This window comes from Mobula birostris, chromosome 28, assembly GCF_030028105.1.
Source record: "Mobula birostris isolate sMobBir1 chromosome 28, sMobBir1.hap1, whole genome shotgun sequence".
Classification (NCBI taxonomy): domain Eukaryota; kingdom Metazoa; phylum Chordata; class Chondrichthyes; order Myliobatiformes; family Myliobatidae; genus Mobula; species Mobula birostris.
In genome coordinates, this window is record NC_092397.1 from 30,675,641 (window position 1) to 30,700,336 (window position 24,696).

The window sequence follows — 24,696 nt, forward strand, 5'->3', positions numbered from 1 at the left end:
GATCCAGGGTGTTCTATTGACAATTTATTGTCCTTTAGTACAGGTTGTTTAATTTATAGAGAGACAGCTTATTCAGTTTTATATAGGTTGGATGTTCTACAGACCAGTGCGCTTTGAATCTGTAATGGAGCGTTCTGGACGACAGCTAGAGATGCATCGGAGGTTAAACAAGGCGAGATGTCTCTTGACCTGCCGAGAGAGAAACAAATGAGCCTTGCAAACTGGACTTGCTTAATAGAGTGAGGACGTCACATCTGACTAATTCTGTTTTAATGGGTTGTTGTGAATATAGCAGCAGAGCTGATAAATGTTTTCTGTAGATACTGAGAGAATAAGTGAGGGAGTATGGTTTTGGGGATTTGTGGACAAGTGGCCTGGCTAGGAGGTCCATTATGGAAATTTCCAGATGTGGAAATAGATTTGAGATTTCTAGAGGATAAACAAATTAAGTGTGTCCAGGACGGATTCCTGTCACAGTATGTGGACAGGCCGACTAGGGGGAATGCCATATTAGATCTAGTACTTGGTAATGAACCGGGTCAGGTCACAGATCTCTCAGTGGGTGAGCATCTGGGCGATAGTGACCATCCAATTCCTTTCATGTTCCTGATTTCCACCCATACCACCCTGGCCTTTAGCATTATCATGGAAAAAGGATAGAATCAGAGAGGACAATCATTTTTTTAATTGGGGAAGGGCGAATTATAAGGCTATAAGGCTAGAAATTGCAGGTGTGAATTGGGATGATGTTTTTGCAGGGGAATGTACTATGGACATGTGATCGATGTTTAGAGATCTCTTGCGGGATGTAAGGGATAATTTTGTCCCGGTGAGGAAGGTAAAGAATGGTAGGGTGAAGGAACCATGGGTGATAAGTGAGGTGGAAAATCTAGTCAGGTGGAAGAAGGCAGCATACATGAGCTTCGGGAAGCAAGGATCAGATGGGTCTATCGCGGAATATAGGGAAGCAAGAAAGGAGCTTAAGAAGGGGCTGAGAAGAGCAAGAAAGGGACATGAGAAGGCCTTGGCGAGTAGGGTAAAAGAAAACCCCAAGGCATTCTTCAATTATGTGAAGAAAAAGAGGATGACAGGGGTGAAGGTAGAACCAATTAGAGATAAAGGTGGGAAGATGTGCCTGGAGGCTGTGGAAGTGAGCGAGGTCCTCAATGAATACTTCTATTCGGTATTCACCAATGAGCAGGAACTTGATGATGGTGAGGACAACATGAGTGAGGTTGATGTTCTGGAGCATGTTGATATTAAGGGAGAGGAAGTGTTGCAGTTGCTAAAATACATTAGGACCGATAAGTCCTGGGACCTGACAGCATATTCCCCAGGCTGCTCCACGAGGCGACGGAAGAGATTGCTGAGCCTCTGGCTAGGATGTTTATGTCGTCGTTGTCGACGGGAATGGTACCGGAGGATTGGAGGGAGGCGAATGTTGTCCCCTTGTTCACAAAAGTTAGTAGGGTTAGTCCGGATAATTATAGACCAGCGAGCCTTACGTCTGTGGTGGGAAAGCTGTTGGAAAAGATTCTTAGGGATAAGATCTCTAGGCATTTAGAGAATCATGGTCTGATCAGGGACAGTCAGCATGGCTTTGTGAAGGGCGGATCGTGTCTAACAAACCTGAATGAGTTCTTTGAGGAGGTGACCAGGCATATAGATGATGGAAGTGCAGTGGATGTGATCTATATGTATTCTAGTAATGCATTTGACAAGGTTCGACATGGTAGGCATATTCAGAAAGTCAGAAGGCATGGGATCCAGGGAAGCTTGGTCAGGTGGATTCAGAATTGGCTTGCCTGCAGAAGGCAGAGAGTCGTGGTGGAGGGACTACATTCAGATTGGAGGATTGTGACTAGTGGTGTCCCACAAGGATCTGTTCTGGGACCTCTACTTTTTGTGAGTTTTATTAACGACCTGGATGTGGGGGTAGAAGGGTGAGTTGGCAAGTTTGCAGACGACACAAAGGTTGGTGGTGTTGTAGATAGTGTAGAGGATTGTCAAAGATTGCAGAGAGACATTGATAGGATGCAGAAGTGGGCTCAGAAGTGGCAGTTGGAGTTTAACCCGGAGAAGTGTGAGGTGATATACTTTGGAAGGACAAACTCCAAGGCAGAGTACAAAGTAAATGGCAGGATACTTGGTAATGAGGAGCAGAGGGGTCTGGGGGTACATGTCCACAGATCCTTGAAAGTTGCCTCACAGGTGGATAGGGTAGTTAAGAAAGCTTATGGGATGTTAGCTTTGATAAGTCGAGGGATAGAGTTTAAGGGTCGCGATGTAATGATGCAGCTGTATAAAACTCTGTTTAGGCCACACTTGGAGTACTGTGTCCAGTTCTGGTCGCCTCACTATAGGAAGGATGTGGAAGCATTGGAAAGGGTACAGAGGATATTTACCAGGATGCTGCCTGGTTTAGAGAGTATGCATTATGATCAGAGATTAAGGGAGTTAAGGCTCTTCTCTTTGGAGAGAAGGAGGATGAGAGGAGACCTGATAGAGGTGTACAAGATAATAAGAGGAATAGATAGAGTGGACAGCCAGCACCTCTTCCCCAGGACACCACTGCTCAATACAAGAGGACATGGCTTTAAGGTAAGGGGTGGGAAGTTCAAGCGGGATATCAGAGGAAGGTTTTTTACTCAGAGAGTGGTTGGTGCGTGGAATGCACTGCCTGAGTCAGTGGGCGAGGCAGATACACTAGTGAAGTTTAAGAGTCTGCTAGACAGGTATATGGACGAATTTAAGGTAGGGGCATATATGGGAAGCAGGGTTTGAGGGTTGGCACAACATTGTGGGCCGAAGGGCCTGTAACGTGCTGTACTATTCTATGTTCTATGTTCTATGTTCTATGTTCTAAATTCTTGAGCGGGTGAGAGGATGTCTGGTTATTTACTGCAGCAGTATTATTTCCTTTTTGCCTGTCTTTACAGACTGTTCTAAAAACCCAGTTAGTAACCGGATGGGTTATTTATTCTCTGGTTTAATGTTGTGGTGGGTAAAGGTTGTCTGTCTATACAGCAGGATTTATGGCCATTACCATTAGTCTGCAATGGGTTGAACAAGTTAAGTCAAACAGAGTTGTGATCTGCTCAGACACTACCTCGGTACTGCAAAGTTTGGAATCGAAGTCTTCAAGAAGCCACAGCCGATCTGTGGATGGATGTGTATTATGATCTATATGCTCTGAAATGTGTGGGAAGAACCCAGAACACAGAACATAGAAATTTATAGCACGTTACAAGCCCTTCGGCCCACAATGCCGTGCCGACCATGTAACATACTCCAGAAACTGCCTAGAATTCCCGTAGCACACAGCCCTCTATTTTCCTAAGCTCCATGTACCTATCTAAGAGGCTTTTATAAGCCCCTATTGTATCCGCCTCTACCATCGCCGCCAGTAGTGCATTCCACGCACCCACCACTCTCTGTGTGAAAAACCTACCCCTGTCATCCCCTCAGTACTTATTTCCAAGCACCTTAAAACCATGCCCCCTCCAGTTAGCCATTTCACCCCCTGGAAAAAAAAAACTCTGGCTATCCACACGATCAACGCCGCTCATCGTCTTTTACACCTCTATCAGGTCACCTCTCGTCCGCCATCGCTGAAAGCAAAGCAGACACTAAGTCTGAGGTAGATATTATATTTCATGTCGGAAAGTATGAAGCCAAATGTTGCACTAGGTTGGAAAATAGCAGAAATTCTGGGATAAGAGTTGCAGAGGGAGGTGATATTATTGTTTGTTTCCATCAGTATAAGGTTGGCACCTTTTGGAATAGAATAAGAGGGAAGATGTGTAGTTTATGAGACTAATAGAAATCTAGAAACGTAGAAAATAGGTGCAGGAGTAGGCCATTTGGCCCTTCGAGCCTACACCGCCATTTATTATGATCATGGCTGATCATCCAACTCAGAACCCTGCACCAGCCTTCCCTCCATACCCCCTGATCCCCGTAGCCACAAGGGCCATATCTAACTCCCTCTTAAATATAGCCAATGAACTGGCCTCAACTGTTTCCTGTGGCAGAGAATTCCACAGATTCACCACAGTCTGTGTGAAGAAGTTTTTCCTAATCTCGGTCCTAAAAGGCTTCCCCTTTATCCTCAAACTGTGACCCCTCGTTCTGGACTTCCCCAACATCGGGAACAATCTTCCTGCATCTAGCCTGTCCAATCCCTTTAGGATTTTATACGTTTCAATCAGATCCCCCCTCAATCTTCTAAATTCCAACGTGTACAAGCCCAGTTCATCTAGTCTTTCTTCATATGAAAGTTCTGCCATCCCAGGAATCAATTTGGTGAACCTTCTTTGTACTCCCTCTATGGCAAGGATGTCTTTCCTCAGATTAGGGGACCAAAACTGCACACAATACTCCAGGTGTGGTCTCACCAAGGCCTTTTACAACTGCAGTAGTACCTCCCTGCTCCTGTACTCGAATCCTCTCGCTATAACTGCCAGCATACCATTCGCCTTTTTCACCGCCTGCTGTACCTGCATGCCCACTTTCAATGACTGGTGTATAATGACACCCAGGTCTCGTTGCACCTCTCCTTTTCCTAATTGGCCACACTTCAGATAATAATCTGTTTTCCTATTTTTGCCACCAAAGTGGATAACTTCACATTTATCCACATTAAATTGCATCTGCCATGAATTTGCCCACTCACCCAACCTATCCAAGTCACCCTGCATCCTCTTAGCATCCTCCTCACAGCTAACACTGCCACCCAGCTTTGTGTCATCCGCAAACCTGGAGATGCTGCATTTAATTCCCTCATCCAAGTCATTAATATATATTGTAAACAACTGGGGTCCCAGCACTGAGCCTTGCGGTACCCCACTAGTCACTGCCTGCCATTCTGAAAAGGTCCCGTTTATTCCCACTCTTTGCTTCCTGTCTGCTAACCAATTCTCTATCCACATCAATACCTTACCCCCTATACCGTGTGCTTTAAGTTTGCACACTAATCTCCTGTGTGGGACATTGTTAAAAGCCTTTTGAAAATCCAAATATACCACATCCACTGGTTCTCCCCTATCCACTCTACTAGTTACCTCCTCAAAAAATTCTATGAGTTTCGTCAGACATGATTTTCCTTTCACAAATCCATGCTGACTTTGTCCGATCATTTCACCGCTTTCCAAATGTGCTGTTATCACATCCTTGATAACTGACTCCAGCAGTTTCCCCACCACCGACGTTAGGCTAACCGGTCTATAATTCCCCGGTTTCTCTCTGCCTTCCTTTTTAAAAAGTGGGGTTACATTAGCCACCCTCCAATCCTCAGGAACTAGTCCAGAATCTAACGAGTTTTGAAAAATTATCACTAATGAATCCTCTATTTCTTGGGCTACTTCCTTAAGCACTCTGGGATGCAGACCATCTGGCCCTGGGAATTTATCTGCCTTTAATCCCTTCAATTTACCCAACACCACTTCCCTACTAACATGTATTTCGCTCAGTTCCTCCATCTCACTGGGCACTCTGTCCCCTACTATTTCTTGAAGATTATTTATGTCCTCCTTAGTGAAGACAGAACCAAAGTAATTATTCAATTGGTCTGCCATGTCCTTCCTCCCCATAATCAATTCACTTGTTTCTGTCGGTAAGGGACCTACATTAGTCTTTGGCAGTCTTTTCCTTTTTACATATCTATAAAAGCTTTTACAGTTAGTTTTTATGTTCCCTGCAAGTTTTCTCCCATAATCTTTTTTCCCCTTCCTAATTAAGCCCTTTGCCCTCCTCTGCTGAACTCTGAATTTCTCCCAGTCCTCAGGTGAGCCACTTTTTCTGGCTAATTTGTATTCTTCTTCTTTGGAATTGATACTATCCCTAATTTCTCTTGTCAGCCACGGGTGCACTACCTTCGGACATACGGGTTTGCACTCCTCTTTGGAACTTGTTGTGTAGTAAGGGAATGTCTCGTGTGATTTTTGTAATGTCTCAGAGACGGTGGAACATGTGATCACGGTGTGCCACAGATATTCTTTGGAATGTTGGAAGCTGTTTAGGCATTTAATGGGTCGAGCTGTGGTGCGGAATTTTCAGGATATACTGGTACCTCAGGCCGGGACGGTTAAGTCGTGTAGGACCCTGGTGAATGTTTTAGTTAAAATAGATTTCTGATGTCGCATCTGATCCCCACCAAGTGTCCCTTCATACTCCATTACAGTAGGTGGCGCTAATGCACCTGATGGGAGAAAGTAGGAGGAGAGTGAAACAAGTCCGGGACGGCGGCCCCCCCTACCCTGCAGACGTCACCATTGCAGTCAGTCCCTGCTCACTGTTTCAGTGTCCTGGCACCCCGTCATTGAGAGCCCATTGGGGGCTCCCTCAGCACACGTAGATCCGTGTGACAGGAATAAGGCCCGGCTCCGCCTTCTCCAGGTCAGCTGGGAAACGGCAAACACCTTCGTCTCTGCTGCTGAGGCCCATATGGGGATCTTTGGGTTTGTCATCGCGATATGATGAAAACTTATCCCGCTGTAATATAGTTTTTCTCCGACCAAATGCCCCATGGATTTCAGGGCGAAAGGCCACTGAGCAAAACGTGGACTCTGCTTCTCCTTTCACAGATGCTGAGTATTTCCAGCAGTTTCTGCTTTTAGTTCAGGATCATTTCTGTTTGCCTGACTCTGGATCACTGCTACTCCTTTCACGTGTGAACATAGTTATTGTGTCAAAGTGGTTAAGGCGATGGATAACAAATCGATTATGTTGTCTCTGCATAGTTTTGAATCCTGACAAATTACCTGCCTCTTCATTTTTTGTTTTATATTCTTCGTGACTCTCTGATCCGTCTCACGGACACGGATTGTAAATGAACCGGTGCAAACACCAACATCTGGTCACCGTTTCTAAACCCAGGAAGAGCCGATTTATTCCAGTTTCTTTCAGGATGTCTCTGTGGCGCAACCGATCAGAGCCTTGCGCGTTACCGGAACATCAGTGGTCGAGGCCACTCATAGTCTCTGGAAATCCCGCTGCTTTTGTTGTCCGGTGTGTATGCTCCTATTTTATTTACTGAAAGCGATAACCACATATATAAAATAGAATACTATCACCACTTGTCTTTCTTTGCATGCAGTTTGCCATGAAATGAATGGACAGAACATGGAATATGAAACCAATACAAACTCTCATTTGGCACCAGTATATCTAACGTTTGCCCTGCAACCAATACGTGTTGCGGCGGTTCCATCGGGCACCAGCTCCTCTCTGCCCTCTGGTGGCAGGAGGCTATAACACAAGACCCAGCTCCTCTGTGCCCTCTGGTGGCAGGAGGCTATAACACAAGACCCAGCTCCTCTGTGCCCTCTGGTGGCAGGAGGCTATAACACAAGACCCAGCTCCTCTGTGTCCTCTGGTGGCCGGTGGCTATAACACAAGACCCAGACCACCACTGTCCTCTGTGGCAGGTGGCTGATTTATTGACTCACTGTGTCTCTCTCTGTCATTTTCCGACCCAGGAGTCCGGATGTTTCGTTCACGTCATCGTGCAAGTTAAATAAATTCACAACTTGACATCCTCACGACTCGGTTGACGGCATTCCGACTGCAGGGAACAATCTTTATTTGGGTAGTTAATGATCATTCCGTTTCAGTCTGCAAGAATGTGACAAGTGATTCCGATTTAAATCTTCTCTCTTTAATTTGACGTGGATGCGAATTTCCAAAAGTGTCCTGTTTCTATTCAGGACTAATGCGCAGTCTTGGGTTTGGTGAAATAGTTTCTTCATCCGCCGTTACGTCGGCCTTTTAAACTAATACTCTGAGTTTGAAATACTGTTGTTGCTCTCTGACTTAAACTCCTTAAATTTTAAAGGTCAATGGTGTGGGACCCACAGACAGTCACGTCTCCTTTTCTCCCTGACACAGCTCCCCACAATGAGAATAAATGGAGGAGAGGTCAGACATATCTTCAGATATTTCCTGAGGAGACGGAGGTCCTTTAACATCTGCCGGGCGATGCTCAGGATGTTCTACGAGTCTGTAGTGGCCACTGCTATCATGTTTGCTGTTGTGTGCTGCGGCAGCAGGTTGAGGGTAGCAGACACCAACAGAATCAACAAACTTATTCGTAAGGCCAGTGATGTTGTAGGGATGGAACTGGACTCTCTCACGGTGGTGTCTGAAAAGAGGATGCTGTCTAAGTTGCATGCCATCTTGGTCAATGTCTCCCATCCACTACATAATGTACTGGGTGGGCACAGGAGTACATTCAGCCAGAGACTCATTCCTCCAAGATGCAGCACAGAGCGTCATAGGAAGTCATTCCTGCCTGCGACCATCAAACATTACAACTCCCCCCTTGGAGGGTCAGACAACCTGAGCCGATAGGCTGGTCCTGGACTTATTTTATAATTTACATGCATAATTTACATACTACTATTTAACTATTTATGGTTCTATTACTATTTATTATTTATGGTGCAACTGTAACGAAAACCAATTTCCCGCTGGAATCAATAAAGTATGACTATGACTATGACTATGACTAGATACAAAAAGGATGAAAGGGCGTGCGTAATAATCGGGAAGAAAAACTGAGGTTAGATGAGCGACCACGATCGATATGAATGGCGGAATTGGCTCGAAAAGCCGAATAGCCTACTCCGACTTCTATTTTCAATCTTTGAACGTCCGACCTTTGTGATCAGAATCTCAGAGAGAAGATATCATCGTTCATTTGACAGTGGTGACGTGGCTTAGTGGAGGACCGCATGTGTGAAGTCCCATGTCCAAATCCCGCATTTCCACATTGTTGTTTGTGAAGTTTGAAATCTGGACGGAAAATCCCAGATGAGGAAATTTCCCGTTGGCTTTTCATTGCCGTCGTTGAGGAGAGGATGATTCCTATGGTGGGGGTGTCCAGAACTAGAGGGAACAGCCTCAAAATTGAGGGGAGACCTTTTAGACTGAGGTAAGGAGGATTTTGCTTTTAGCCTGAGAGTAACAAATCTGTGGAATGCTCAGCCGCAGACTGCGGTGGAGGCAAGTGTATGGGGTTGAGTGGATCTGGGATCAGCCGTGATCGTATGGCGGAGCAGACTCGATGAGCTGAATGACCGATTTCTGCTCCTATGTCTTATGGTCTTATGGTCTAACTAAATCCCGATGAAGGGGTGGTTTGAGGTACGGACTTGCGATGCGGAAACTTAGTCAGCATTTAAATCGGCGAGTTCCGTTCACAGGGAGACGAGGTGAACTTCTGGTTCAGCTTGAAATTCCAACATTTATTCAATGATCAGGACAGGATTGGAAATTCAATGGGACGTCGGGATTGAACGTCGTGATTCCCGAGTGTGGCTCAGAATGTCGTTATTGATAAGAAGCCCCACAAGAGGGATGAATTGTCCAAGTCAACAATTAAATAAGATAAACCACATTCACTGGCGAAATATCGGGAACGATGTGCAAGATGGGATAAAGCATAAACGACACGGAGAGAATAACTGGGTGGTCCAGAAAGTAAGGAAGAAAGAAACGAAAGTGGAGACAGAATTATCGACAGAAAGTGAAGTAAGTGGGTAGGAATAAGGGGGAAATGGAATTGATGCAACATGGACAGACACAGAAGGAGACCCAGACATAGAGAGACACAGACAAGACCTAACCATATACAGACACCGACACAGACATAGACAGAAACAGTCAGAGACAGAGATGCAGACATCATACAGACATAGACATACAGACACAAACCCAGACATTTACAGACATAGAGAAGACAAAGACAGATACAGGCACCGACACAAACATAGACAGACTCAGTCACAGACACAGACTGAAATATAGACCCAGACACATACAGATACGCAAAAACACACACCCATACCAACACACACAAACGCAAACACACACACAATGATACGTGCGCATACACAAACAAACGCAAGAGGTTGCACATCATTCATGGGAGAGCAATGTTGTTTTTTTTTCCATAGCAGAGTGGCGCAGCGGAAGCGTGCTGGGCCCATAACCCAGAGGTCGATGGATCAAACCATCCTCTGCTATCTCAACTGCTAACAACAACAATTTTCTGTCAGTGCGCTTTAATACACGACGGCGTCCCATCATTGGTAGATGCAAGGAAATCCATTGGCTTTCGGCTGGACTGTACCTTTATATGTTATCCTTTTTTAATTTTTGCGGAGGTTTCTGTTTGGTTGGTAAGATTAACAGATTGAGGTAACTTAATGTCATCTATTCTCTGCAGAATAAACCCGTGTCTTGTATATAAAAAATGCTGGAAACACGCAGTGGGTAGGCAACATTTGCAGAAAGAAGAGATTTGATGTTTCCGGTGGATGCCCGTTCGTCCCAACTGGAAAAGAGAGAAAATAAACAAAATGCTGGAGGAACTGAGCAGGCCAGGCGGCATTTATGGAAAAGAATACACTCAGCGTTTCTGGCAGAGACCTTTCATCAGGACTGGAGAAAAAGATGAGAAGACCTTGCAGAGGAGTCTCTCTCTCTCTCTCTCTCTCTCTCTCTCTCTCTCTGTCTCTCTCTCTCCTTCTCTCTCTCTCTCTCTCTCTCTCTCTCTCTGTCTCTCTCTGTCTCTCCACCCCCCCACCCCCCCCCCCTCCGCCCCCGCTTTCCAAATCGTTCCCTGCAACGATTACTCAGACAATAAATCCTGTTGGGGAATGTTCTTCATCCCAACGCACAATCAGGCACAAACGGGAGCGTGTCCTCTAGCCAGTGCTCGACAAAGAAGCAGCTGAATCGGAAAGGATTCCCGAGATCTCGCCGGTCGCAGGGGAACAAATGTAAAATGTCTGAAAAGTGCCGGTTTCGCAGTCCCCGAACGAATGTTGATTTGACCCCGTGAAACCTCGTGTGTTCGGACATCTGAATGACAGATTTACTTCTGCACTGGTTTCTCGTCACTAGTTAATATACCCGCCCGTCACGGAAAACGGGTTTTCATTTCCCCGACGAGGAATTAGTTTTGCTATTTCCATACTAAATTTGATTTCAAACGGAATTTTCAAAGCAAAAAGAAAAGTGTTAAGGAGGTTAAGTCGGAGTTTGATGTTGAAATGATCTGTTCATCGGGGATGTGGAACAGGCCGGTCTGCAGTGACCCCGGGAAGGGAGAATCTCGCGATCGGTGTTCAGCTTCTTCAGATATCCCCTCAGCGACTCTGTATCTCAGCGCCATTCAGCGGAACAATGTTCACTAAAATATTTGCTTCACCCACCTCTACTATACTTTAAACTTTAAGCAAAGGCCGGTCTTACGCACGATTTAAGGAGTCCGGTTCAACGAGTTAGGAAGGAGGAAGAGAATGAAACCGACGCCTTCGCCGAGCTCAGGCCACCCGGCAGAGACTGAGTGAGATTCTCTCCTCCAACTCCACGCCCAGAGCTCAGGGTGAAAGGTCATCGACCTGAAACGTGAACTCTGTTTCTCCCTCCGCAGACGCTGCCTGAGCTGTGGAATATTTCCGGCAGTTTCGGATTTCACTTCAGAAATTATCCTGTTTTTGCTTACCCCGGGATCGATACACTCCCCATACGTTCCGGGACACAGTGACTACATTCCATGTAAAATGCCCTTGTGCCTGGCCTGCCCAGTTGTGAGGAGTGTGTAGTTGTGGCCGAGTCGTTTGCAGATGCTGTCTAAGTTTATTGGGAGTTCCCCGCGAAGCTTCTAAATCGGACAAATATTTGTTCCTCACGTTTTCTTTTTATGGTGTCCTCGACTCTCTAATGGAAATCATTCATTCCCGCAGATTATGAAAATCGGTGTCCTAGCATCGACTAATAGTCAACATCGTCAAACGAAGAAATGGGCCATTAAATCCTTCTTTTACCCTCTGTCTTGGCGCAATCGGTGAGCGCGTTCGGCTGTTAACCGAGAGGTTGGTGGTTCGAGCCCAGCCAGGGTGTCTGGTGATCCAGCAGCTTTTTCGGTGCATTTCATTGTCTGCTGGGATAGTGGGTGGGGGTGGAATGGGGGATGCTCCCTTTCTGCTGCCGTACAGAGTTCAGTGGGGATTTAAATTGCTTTATTTTTTCCAGATACAATATGTGACAAAAAGCTTCTCTTTCATACCTTTCATAGACACCAAACTCTTAATATCTCTTCTTTCAGTTGGTCCTGACGCAGGGTCTCTGCCCGAAACGTCGACTGTACCTCTTCCTATGGATGCTGCCTGGCCTTTTGCGTTCACCAGCATTTTTTATGTGAGTTGCTTTCATAGACATCATATCATGACACACAGCATTGTCTGAGAACAAGGTTCATCATTAATTAAATGCAGAATAAAGTGAAACAGCCACAGAGAAAGCACAGTGCGGGAAAATAATAAGGTGGGGCGTCATAACGAGGGAGATTGTGAGGCGTCCATCTTTTTTCACGAGGAGACCATTCAAACTATGCTTCAGAACGTGGCACATGCTTTCTTTTCCGTGATCATTCTGCTGGAGTCTACTTGGTTTCATTCCACAAAAAAATTATCATGGTGTTCGGGAAGAGAACTGAACAAGGATCAAGTATGATCGCACTGGATGGTGGAGCAGACTCGGGGCCGAATGACTGTGGCCATCAGCCATTGTCTGTGTTGCACTGCTCAGTTGTGATATGCAGGAAGGTTTGGACCTGAACACTTCTCTATTTCAATTGGGGATGTAGCTCAGTGGAAGAGCGCAGGCTTTGCATGTATGAGGTCCCGGGTTCGATCCCCGGCATCTCCACGCCAGTGAGCTGGAATTTTGGACAATCATCAGGTTTGCAGTCGGCACAATGATCGTACAGCGGTACCGCGGCACACATAAACCTTGACGTTGAGTCTCACCGCGGACAAGACTAAAGAGATGATTCATTTGGAAGGTGCAGGCTGACCGCTCATTACCGCAAATAAACGGCTCCTCGAGAGAGACAGAGCGGACCACCAAACCCGCCGTCTGAACGCCACAGAGAACAGCAAGAAAGCGCACCGGTGTGTCCACTTCCTGAGGAGACTGAAGCCAGTGAGACTTCCCCAAACTCCATTCTAAAATGTTTTTATTTCACAGGAGCGTCATTGAAAGAGCTCTAACCACTTGCTAAACCGTAAGAATCGTAAGGAATCCGACGGCAAGTCCCTGCAGAGGAGAGAGAGGCTGCGACAGCAGTTCACTTTCACATTGAGATCCAGAGATTTGTGGTCCATTCAAAACTGACGGAATTCTGACCTTCATTGGAAATGTGGACGGATGGGAAGGTGAATGAGACTCGGGAATGGACAAAATAAATCCCGGAGTGCGGGTGTGTTCTCCGGTTCACCTCAGACTGCGGTCGCTGCTGGTCACGTCGAGACTGACCGACGTAGCATCCACAAAATGCAGCAAGAACTCAACGGGCATCTGCGCACGAAATATGCACTGTTTCCTCCTCCCCAGAGATGCTGTCAGACCTGGTGACTTGCCCCGACATTCTGTGTTCTGGATTTGCAGCATCTGCAGAATCTCCTGTGTTTATAACCTAAATAACAGTCAGCAGGCAAAGAGAATCTCCCGCTTTATATTGTAGAGCACATCCACGGCTACAACTCGAAAGCCTATAAAAAAACTCCCATCGGGGTCTTCTTACCCGAACAGCTTCTTAATTCCCCCACAAGGATTCTACATCTCCCGATCCTGCTCCGCTCTCACTGAGATTCCATCCATCCAATTCCGGGCACTGATTTTCTTGTGAAAGGTCACCGAACTGAGCGTGAGTTCGGTTTCTCTTTTCACAGCCGCTAACATATCTGCTGAATATTTCCAGCAACTCCCGCTTTTAGTTCAGGATCAACCCCGTTTATTTGACTCCGGGATTTGAATCTACCTGTGAAGAACTTGTAGTCGTGGCCGAGTGGTTAAGGCGATGGACTAGAAATCCATTGGGGTTTCCCCGCGCAGGTTCGAATCCTGCCGACTACGTGTTTATATCGGTTTTGACTGCCTGATCCCTCCCAGGGATACAGATTGTAAAAAGCCAGTCGAAGCACCGATCTCTGTTCGCCGCCTTCAAAACCAGGAGGTGTCCATGTGTTTTGCTTTTATTCAGGTGGCCTCTACTATGCAATCGGTCAGCTGCTGTTCGGCTGTTATCCGAAATGGTGGTGTTCCAAACTATCCAGGCACGCTTTTGATCCAGTGGCCTTGGCTGTCCGTTTTGTGCTCTCCGTGCTGTGCCTAATACATTCACTTAAAGATTTAAAAAAATCCACATATAGAAAACAGAACACTATCACGACCTGCCTTGCTTACATTCATGTTGACATAAACTTAATATATTGTACATGGACGATCAAACAACAGAAACTCTTACAGGGCACCAATGTATTTCATGTTTAATTTTATGTTATCGCCAGTTGAACCAGAGGGATAAATTCATTCAACCTCACTCACACCAACACTGTTTCCACAACTCACTTTCAAACTCGACATTTCATGCTATCGACAATATTCCTTTGTTGTTATTGTTGTTATTATTATTATTACAACGTTTGTACTTTCTGAGCTCAAGCCAGTAAAACCAGAAGTCCGGGTGAACTGAAGTGTAACAGCGACAGGGGAAGCACAGTGCAGGTAAATAATAAGCTGCAGTATCATAACGAGGTGGACTGTGAGGTCAAACGTACACCTTATCGTACTAAGAAACCATTCAATAGACAAAACAGCTGGACTGAAACTATCCATGAGCTTGTGACACGTCCTTTCAGGCTTTTGTGCTTTCTGCCCGATGGAGGAGGGAAAGGAGCGGGGTTGTCTTTGGTCAGGAATCTGTCCGTTCGATATGACCGGAAATTGCATTTCCTGCAGCGGAGTCCTTGAAACTAACGGACTTGTTGGGACTAATGTTGTGTTTTTCATTTGGCCAACACTGCACCCAATAATTAAGAAAATTATTGAGAAAACCAGAGTAGGGAGGAAGAGGAAAATCCCCTTCATTCACCCACCCAGAAACAAAGTTCAGACAGGTGACCATTAAATAGGAAAGGTATGTCTTACTTTGGAAATAGAGCCGAACAACTAGAACAGAACCTAATTTCCCAAATAGAAACATCTAAACAGAATAGAGAGGGATAAAGTTCGAAATTATAACTCCACAAGGGATAACCACTCGGAAGAATAAATTCGCAACGATCAGTTTGATCCAGACGCAACACTCACCCCAACCCTCCAGCTTCATCCCATGGGAAAAATGCATCCCGATGAACACAAGTACTCTTCTCGACAGAGTGCCAAGCTCACCCCACATCACCAGCTCTAACTCCCACCACCCAGCGGACATCCCTCAACCCTAACCCCCAACCTAATCCTAACATCCAAAGGATCACACACCCTAGTTAACCCTGGACACACCCCGAAAAAGGGACCTACTTAACACTGGGCCCCATGCTCCTTTTCTCCGCTCCTCCAAATGCGGAGGCCTACATCCACATTCCTTAGCCATATCCCTAAACATAAAAACTTCACCCATCCTACACACCCCCATAAACCTGAGCCCTCTCTCCACCGGGGGCCAAGTTTACGCCACTTCATCATCAGACCGGGTGCTCTTTCAACTCCTCCCACCACCACAAAGTCCTGTGGCCCCTCCATCCAGCCATACACCTAAGTATAACACCTCCAACCCTCCTGCACACCCCCATAAACGTGGGCCCTCTCCCCATCAGAGAGCCAGTTTCACCCCACATCACCAGCACCACGACACCCCATAAACATTCCCAACCCTACACTTCACCCTAATTCTAACTTCCACTGGACTGCGCACCCAAACTAAACCGGACAGCACCCAAATAACTCAAGCCACACCCCACAAAAGGGCTTACCTGACAGTCCTTTGCCCTACCCCTAAACGTAACATCTCCAACCCTCATACACACCCCCTTAAACCCACGCCCTCACCCCATCAAGGGGTCAAATTTACCTAATATCAGCAGCAGTTTGATTCCTGTTTCAGACCTGCCCCCTATTGCAAGGTCCCGCAGAAACCTTCACCCCGCCCCGCAAATGCAGTTGCCACTCCATCCCACCTCCCTTCGCCGTGAATCCTCCACCCCCATTACCTAACTCTACCCCGGGTCTGTCCCTCCCCACAGCTCCCCTCAATTAGCTACTGCACAGCCCCCAGATCACAGCACTCAGTCCCTATAAAACCCCCACCCCCAAAACACTATCCATAAGCAATAACTCCACCATTTTAACTTAAACTCCAGCACGGAGGTTAACGAGGAGGAAGATCCCAATAAAGGCAAGTCGGGGACCGAGACCATGACGACGTGGGCCAAAATCAAAGTGGCAGGGTGAAGTGATGCTGCATCTCCAGTACGAGATCTACAAACACTAGAGGTATAGTTTGCCCACTTCCCATATACCCGCATCCTGACCCATCTTCCGCTCTTTGCCCATTCTCCTAATCTCTCTAAGTCCTCCTGTAGACTCCCTATTTCCTCAAAACTACCTGCCCCTCCACTATTTCTGCATCGTCTGTAAAATTGGCAACAAAACCATCAATTCCACCGTCCAAATCATTGACATGTAACATACAAATAATCGGTCCCACCACAGACCCCTGTGGAACACCACTAGTGACTGGAAAAGGCTCTCTTTACTCCCTCTCTTTGCTTTGTGTCAATCAGCCACTGCTTTATCCATGCTGGTGTCTTTCCAGTATCACCATGGGCGCGTAGCTTGTTAAGCAGCCTCCTGTATGGCATGGCACCTTGTCAAAGGCCATCTGACAATCCAAGTACACAACATCAACCGATTCTCCCTTGTCTATCTTGCTTGTTATTTCTTCAACGAATTCCAACAGTTTTGTCAGGCAAGATTTTCCCTTCAGAAAACAATGCTGATTACGGTCTTTTTACTCTTGCAGTTCCTTAGCTCTATGCAAAATGGTTCAACATCTTCTGACCCTATGTCACTTCTTTCTAATGCTTTGATTTCATTCTTTACCAACAGGGCAACACCATCCACTATGCCTTCCTGCCTGTCCTTTTGATACAATGTGTATCCTTAGATATTAAGCTCCCAGATATAATCTTTCAGCCATAATTCAGTGATGCCTGCAGCATAATACATGCCATTCTCTAACTGTGGTACAAATTCACCAATCTTATTATGTATACTGCACACATTCAAATACATCAACTTTAGTCTTGTATGCTCATTTTTTGATTTTGTCCCCCCTTTATGTTGGAAATCACCCCGTTGACTGCAATTTTGCCCTACCATCAGCCTTTCCTTACTAAGAGTCTCTCTACACATTGACTGTGTTTGTAAACTACCTCGTGTTCTGCACTCTCACTCCGTTTCCCATCCCACTGTCAAGTTAGTTTCAAACCATCCGAGCTGTATCTCTGCTTAGTGCAGAAGGTGGTGCTGAGGTATAAGACCAGCCATGACCTTATCGAACCATGGAGCAGGCGCAAGGGTCTGAATAGGCTGAGGATCAGGAGCAGAAGCAGTAGAGGACAGTGACGTATCGGGGGAAGAAATATTGTTCAGCATCATAGCAAACAGATAATTCACCTGGCGCTGATAAACACATCCAGGCCGGTTCAGAGGAGGATGGGTGGAAACGGCAGAGACTCTGCACATCATTTCCCAATCTCTCTGGCTGCGGGAGGATTGAAGGCTGCTGACATTGTGTCCATGTTTACAAAGGCAAATGGGGATGGGCTGAGTAATTACCGGCCGGTCAACTTCCAGGCAGTGCTCAGAGGATTGCTGGAGATAATTCCGAGCGACACCGGGAATCATTGCTGAGAGAAGATTTATTCTCAACATCGGAAGGTTGGATGCTGTTTGATTATTTTTCAGGAGAGTTGGTGAAGAGAGTGAAGTTTAATCCTGGCAAGTGTGAGGTTAAATGTGAAGGGAACATACACATTTAATGGCAGGACCCTTACAGCATTAACGCACAGATTGATCAGGGGGTCTAAGTTGCAGCACAGACAGGCAGAGTGGTAAAGAATGTGTACGGTATGTTCGCCGTCATCATCAGAAACACAGAATACAAGGGTCAGGAAGTCCGGACTCAGATGTAGAGTTTCTGTTCAGGCTACATTTGGAGTGTCGTGTGCAGTTCTAGTTGCAGGAGGAATGTGGAGGCTTTGCAGAGGGTTCAGGAGAGATTTATCAGGATGCTGCCTGGCCTGGGGAGGATGTGCTGTGAGGACCAGAAGGACAAAATTGGATTGCTTCTTCTGGAGCATTGGACCTGAGGAGAGACCTGACAGGATTTGATAAAACTCTGAAAAGCATTGTTAGGTTCCACAGTGCGCATCTTTTTTTTTTTCTGAGAGTTCACACATCACATACTTGAGGACATAGCTTTAAGGGGAGAGGAGTAAAATTTAAAGTAGATGTTTTACAGAGTGGTGGGTGCATGGATCACACTGCCTGGGATGGGAGTGGTAGCAAAGTTGTCAGCTTTTTAATACCAGATCAATTTGCAGGAATTGGGGGATATGGATCCTGTGCAGGCAGAAGGGATCAGTTTAATTTGGAATCATAGTCGGCTGAATGTCCTGTTCCTATCCACAACTGTTTGATGTCTGTACAGTGTGCTTGATGTCATCCACATGGATGTCAGCGACGTGTTAGATAAAACCCACAGCGCAGAGCGATCCCATAGGATCTAAGGCAAAGTACAAATGGATCCCACTCTGTCTCGGTGAGAGGGAGTGAGGGAAACTCTGCTGTCAGTGTGGGCACCTGATGAAGGAGTTTGCAGATGTGACAATACTTGTCCGTGTGGGAGATCGTGAGGAGGGAAGCTGAAGACTGCAGGAAAGGCCAGTGGATTCAGCAGGTGGGCAGGCAGGAGGCACATGGAATTTAATCTGGGGAACTGAGGAGATATAGGTGGGGAAGACAAACAAGGCCGGGGACACACAGTACATGGAGGAATATGGAGAAGTGTGCAGGGGCAGAGGGACCCTGGAGAACATGAGGACACGTCCCTGACAGCAGTCAGCAGTCATTTGATGGGTGAAGAAGGCATAGAGCAGACCTGCATTTGTTGTCTGAAGGCACAGTGTGCCAGAGCAGGGAACTCTACTGGAAATGCATAAACGGAAGTGGGGTCTCAGATGTAGCACTGGTCACCACACCACAGGGACATACAGAAACACACACATCCGAATTATGAGCAGGAGTTCCCATTCAGACCCTCCTACCTGCTCTGTCATTTAATGAGGTCATGGCTGGTGCCACTTCAATATTAAACTCCTTGTTCCTGTCTGCCTGCCTCCACCGCCACCACCATCAGAGACTATGAAGTTTATTTCCCAAACTGTACTGTAGTATTTGTACAATTGTAATTCTGCCCATTGTAAATTAGCACCTGATGTAAGCCCCCATGTCATTTTTTGGAATTGATGGCTTCTTCTCCTGATCCGATACTGAGAGAAATGTTAGTGGATACTGTATGTCTTTTGAGTACCTCATGTCACGGAGAGGCAGCACAGCTCCTGTTCCACTCAATGAACATGACCCTTAGTTATGAATGCATGTTGGGGCTAAACGGTCGAGTTGTTGAGTGTGCTGTAAGAGGTCTATACATTTGGAAAGTGGGTTAACAGTGCAGTGTCTACCCCTCAATTGTACTGAGTTTGATTCTGTTTACCACTTTGATAAGAAGATTAGAGCTGTGAAGGGAGCACTGGACCGCACTGCCCAGAGAAATCACACTTGCCAATGGAACTGCTTTGAACGATGGCAATAAACTTCTCATCATGGACTGCATAAATCCTCAGCGCTGAAGCTGCTTCATGAGGATGAGGGTGAAGTCTGTTACTGCAACTACGGGGTGATGAGATTAGATTTAGGTAACAGTACGTGCAATGTCCATGTCACCAGTGATCCTGTAACCTCTGTTAATGGCACTTACAGTAGTGGATGGCAGGCTCACTGCTGTTTGCCAAGGGTATCCCCTTTGCCTTTAAATTGAGCCTTTGTCCTGAACAAAAGCTGTCAAATATTTACTGATATTTGGAGTCTGTAGCAGAAAATACTGACACCAGCGAGCATTGAAGGACGAAGGAGACTGATGATTGTTACTGGATTGTAGTGTTCCTATTCTGGGGACCTACCAGACGGGATCGTGAGAACATCAGTATGACCCCAGTGTTGCAGTGATCGGCTAACAACACTGCTGTAGTGCTACATGATACAAGTCTGGTCATCAAAGACATTTCTAACAAAGTGGCAGCAAGCTGCATCATGGCCTTTCAAATCTGAACAGCATTAAACTTCCTGTTGGCCAAGAGGCGAGGCACTTGTGTCATTATTGGACTGAAATGATGCAAAACATCTTTGATATATCTGAGAACATCGCCGATTTTATCAGTGCGGATCCGGTTCGAACAGGGGTGTCAAACTACCGGCCCGCGGGATGATTTGTGGAATAAAAGTATATTCACGACCATTTATTATGCATCTGTACGGCAGCCGCTCCAGCTCCCAACGCTGTCTGTGCCGCCTGCTTCGCCGGCAGCTTGTTGTGTGTACTTAGAAAACAATAGGCGGCAGTTAACCGCCCGCTGTGCATAAGCACCTTCCACCCTGCTCTGAAGACTACGAGGGCCCCACTTACGTCGTCAGACACAGTATGAGCAGTCAGAGTACTCAGGCAAGTAACACCTGTAGCAAGGCTGCTGTGGTTCAAAATGCTTTCCAAGAAAATAAAAGTTGACATCGAAGGTCAGATATTCAACGATAATTGGAAAGCTCGTTGTTCTTCTGTGAGGACAACAGCAAACCTGTGTGTCTGATCTGCTCGCAACAAGCGGCTGCGGCAAACGACTGCAATATCAAATGACACTATGAGACGTCACACGGAGAAAACTATGACATGTACGCATGGGGATGTGGTTTTCTGGGAATCACAGCGGCAGGTCAGCAGGTAGTGTTGAGCGGAAAGTAGAGATGAGGTTGCGGAACGCAGCCACGTTAATGAGCACGGTGGCACCGAGAGGCTGAAGTGTGTTTATATCAGTGCAGGGTGCAGAACTGTTAAGGCAGACGTACTTAGAGCCTGAATTAGTACATGGCGCGGTGATTCGTTGATTACAGAGATCTGGGTGACAGAAGGACTGGACTGGTTTCTAACCAGTCTAGGATTCATATGATTCAGACAGTCCAGAGGAGGCTAAAAGAGATTCCGGAGCAGCTCTGCTGATGAGGAACAATGTCACAGCGGCGAGGAAATCTCGCTGGCACTTGCAGTAAGCCAATGTCACAGCCACGGATTCGGCAACGCAGTAGATCGGGCAATTGCGCTCGTGAATATGCACATGTCAGCTAATTATTATTTAATTGCGATAGTACTTAACTCCATTCATTCCATCGTACAATTTGCCGAGACTTGAAACAGTGCAGCAGCGCTTCACTGCCTGTTTGCATTCGGCCTTTGCTGAAAAATTGGACAGTCGGGTCAATTGACTCTGAAGACGAGCGGTATTCGTTTTATTCTTAATTGTTATTTTAAGCAGCAGTGTTGGCTTCATTCACCATTTGAGACTTTTAGCTAACGGCCAGAGTGTTTATTGCTTCCTTTTCCCTTTCACACTGTTCACATTAAATTCTGTGAAATATCGATCTGCTTCAGTGTCTCTCACCTCACACTTGGGCCATATCCGAACCCGGTGACAGGAAGTCTCAAACCACACAATGATGGACCCAGCAGAGAGAGAGAGCAGCTGACCTTGGCCATGAGATTCATTGGTCAGAGTGATTCGGCGAGGCAACAATGTTCCGTTAGAACTCCTATGTATAAACCCTTTTCTCTGTCTCCATCGTGACAGAAGGATCTTGCAAAGTTTGAACAGTGACGTTTTGACATTGGTGGCTTCAGGAGAGGGTAACTTTACTCTCAGTGCGTCTCCAGACTCTATATTCCCAGAGTCTCGAGTCTACATATCTAATTCTCTAGTCTATATTGAGTTGCTTCAATATCCATTCTAAGCTTTTCAAGTCACAAATACCCAGGTTCCCAGCTTTGTGGTTCCATGACTCAGGTCTGCATAACAAATGAGCACTTCAAGTAAGCTCTTCAATTGATTCAACAAATCATCATTGACGTCAGTAGTGTAAATTCTGGAAAAGCCATACTCCAAAAGCTGACCCCTGTCTGGAGTGTGCAGATACACAAGTAAAGTAACCTCATGGTGAAAGTCATGGTACAGTCATGGTGCAGACTGGGAAAACTGAATTGTCATGTAGCAAATTAAACAGATCTATAGAGAAATAGCTAGCATAGCGATGAAAGAAACCTATCTATGCTGTCTTGATCTGGAAATTGAGTTCATATTCTAATTGCCTCTGGAATAAATTGTGAAAGATAAAACACTATAAGATTTGAAAAGGTTCCTTCTCTTCGTTTCAAGTTTCATGTTTTCAAGGTTTCCCAAGAGCTTTTCTTTATGTTCCTAAACGTTTTATTTTTCCGGTTGTTTCCAAGGCTTATTCATGTGTTCAGGGTTTCTCAATGTCCTCCCCACCTCGTGAACACCGAAGTCTCTCTCTCTGCCCCGCCTACGGGTTCTTGATCTCAGCCTACTGGGGTTCCCAGGTGTCTCAGTCTCTCGGGATCGCCGAGTCGCCCTTCCTCTCGAGTTCCTCGTGCCTCCCTCTAAAGTTCCCAAGGTCTCTCGAGTCATTCCTGGCTCTCGCGTTTTCAGGTTTTCCTGCGCCATCAGGTGCCAGCTATCGGGATGGGGTGGTCCTGTAGTGACTGCTTCAGGCATGTGCGGGGCATCAGAGAGCATTGGGCTCTAAGGTTTTTAGACCACTAGAATTGTTTATTGTTGATTAACAACAGTTATCAATGGTCTAACAGCTCCTTTCGTCTTTCTCGAGCGACTCGCTCTTTGTAATGTGGTTTCCTGTGCTTTCTGTTTAAGTTTGTTATGTTAATTTTCATAGGCTCCGGGATTCTGTTATTTTATTGTTGAAGCAGATGCCCGATCAGCTCCAACCGGACAGCTCTCATTTTGTGAATGATCCCTCTGACGGTGTCACTTGGTCGAGCTACCTCTGTAAAAGCTCTTGTTTCTGTCTCTCCATGGCCGTCTTTGCCTCCGAGATTGGCAGTGCACACCATGGCAATTGTCTACCAGCATCACTGAAGGACATCTTGGGCAAGTCTCTCATCGGGGACTTCTAGCGCACACAGGTTATGGTGCCTCAGGGGATGCGCATAGAGAGGGGGGTCCTGTCGCAACCACGGATTCGACAGCGCATCAGATTCGGCATTTACGATCGTGAATATGCAAGTGTCAGCTAGTTATTATTTCATTGTGATAGTATTTAACTCCATTCATTCCGTCGTAGAATTTGCCGAGTCTTGGACACAGTACAACAACTCTTTGCTGCCTGTTTGCATTCGGCCTTTGCTGAGAAATTGGCCAGTCAGGTCAATTGACTCTGAAGACTAGCGGTATTCGTTTTATTCTTAGTTGTTCTTTTCAGGCGCAGTGTAGGCTTAGTTCACCATTTGAGGGTTTTAGCTAACGGCCGTGTTTGGCCTCCTGTTTATTGTTTTCTTTCCCGTTTAACACTATTCTCAAAAAAGTCTGTGAAATATCAACCTGCTTCAGTGTCTCTGACTCCGCACTTGGGCCATATCTGAACCCGGTGACACAGAATGCGGGTAGAATTTAGGAATAGCATAGCTGTACTCACTGTGAATCGATTACACTGTCAACTTCCGTGTAGCCCGGAAGACAGACGAACAGATAAATCGGCAGATTATAGGCTGATGTAAAAACAACAGCGGAGCTGTAGCGTTTGAATAATCTGCCCAGAATAACTGGGACACCCTTACAGTCCCAGGCTTGATTGGACATTTTTTTTTACGCGTGTTCAGGAAGAAACAGTATGTAGATGGTGCACCGGGGAGAGAGACATACCCGATTGGCATTGGAATAGGGCCCAGCAAGATGAGTTTCACTGCGAGAGATTTAATGATCATAATTCTGGAGGTTGTCAGATGGTCGTTGAAGAGGACATGATGGGAACTGCATGTGGATGAACGTAAACTTAGGAATGCGAATTGCAGCCGAATTGGGCAGGAATCGTAGAGAGCGGTCTGAGAGCTGAATGTGTTGGTTAAATCCATGCCTGGCATGTGAGAGTCACTGACAGTCCAGCCGGTCAGATTTCAGGGCTTCCCTGTCCCTGTGAGGGAGGGAGAGAAGTCTGGTGACATTCAGGAGCTCAGAGTAATGGGAGATATTGCATTTTTTTAAAATAAAAACCGTCATATGTCCTGTTTAGCAGCACAAATTGGATGGATCTAGGGGGAAAACATAGTACTACGGAAACAGCAGCACCACTCCAGGACAAAGGCGGGAGTGTTTGCATAGTTAGAAGGTGAGATACAAAATGAACACTTTTCATTGGTGTTTACCAAGGGAAACGTCAGGGAGGAAAGCGAGATCAGGAAAGGGTAGGCTGATATTCTAAGATGTGTTGATTCTAAGGAGGAGATTGTGTTGGGTCTCTCAAAGAGTGTTAAGGTGGGTAAATCCTTCGGGGGGGTTTAGTCCATTGGGGGCCACAGACCACATGCATGCAGACATGCAGTTTCAACTGGCATCATGGTCAACAGACACAGAGTGAACCGGGGGGACTCTTCCTGTGCTGTACTGTTCACTGTTTATTGATGAATGATCACAGCACCATTGGGCA

At 46.2% G+C, this 24,696-nt stretch overlaps 1 long non-coding RNA gene and 2 other non-coding genes across 3 annotated transcripts in view; 2 read left to right on the forward strand and 1 right to left on the reverse strand.

The window, feature by feature from the left end:
- LOC140188998 (uncharacterized) overlaps positions 1 to 24,696 on the reverse strand; it is a 516,848-nt gene that overhangs the window by 273,442 nt on the left and 218,710 nt on the right. The window lies entirely within an intron of this gene.
- On the forward strand, positions 12,646 to 12,717 carry trnaa-ugc (transfer RNA alanine (anticodon UGC)). The gene has a single exon. It is a non-coding gene; the product is annotated as a tRNA-Ala (tRNA).
- Positions 13,845 to 13,926, forward strand: trnas-aga (transfer RNA serine (anticodon AGA)). Its single transcript has one exon. It is a non-coding gene; the product is annotated as a tRNA-Ser (tRNA).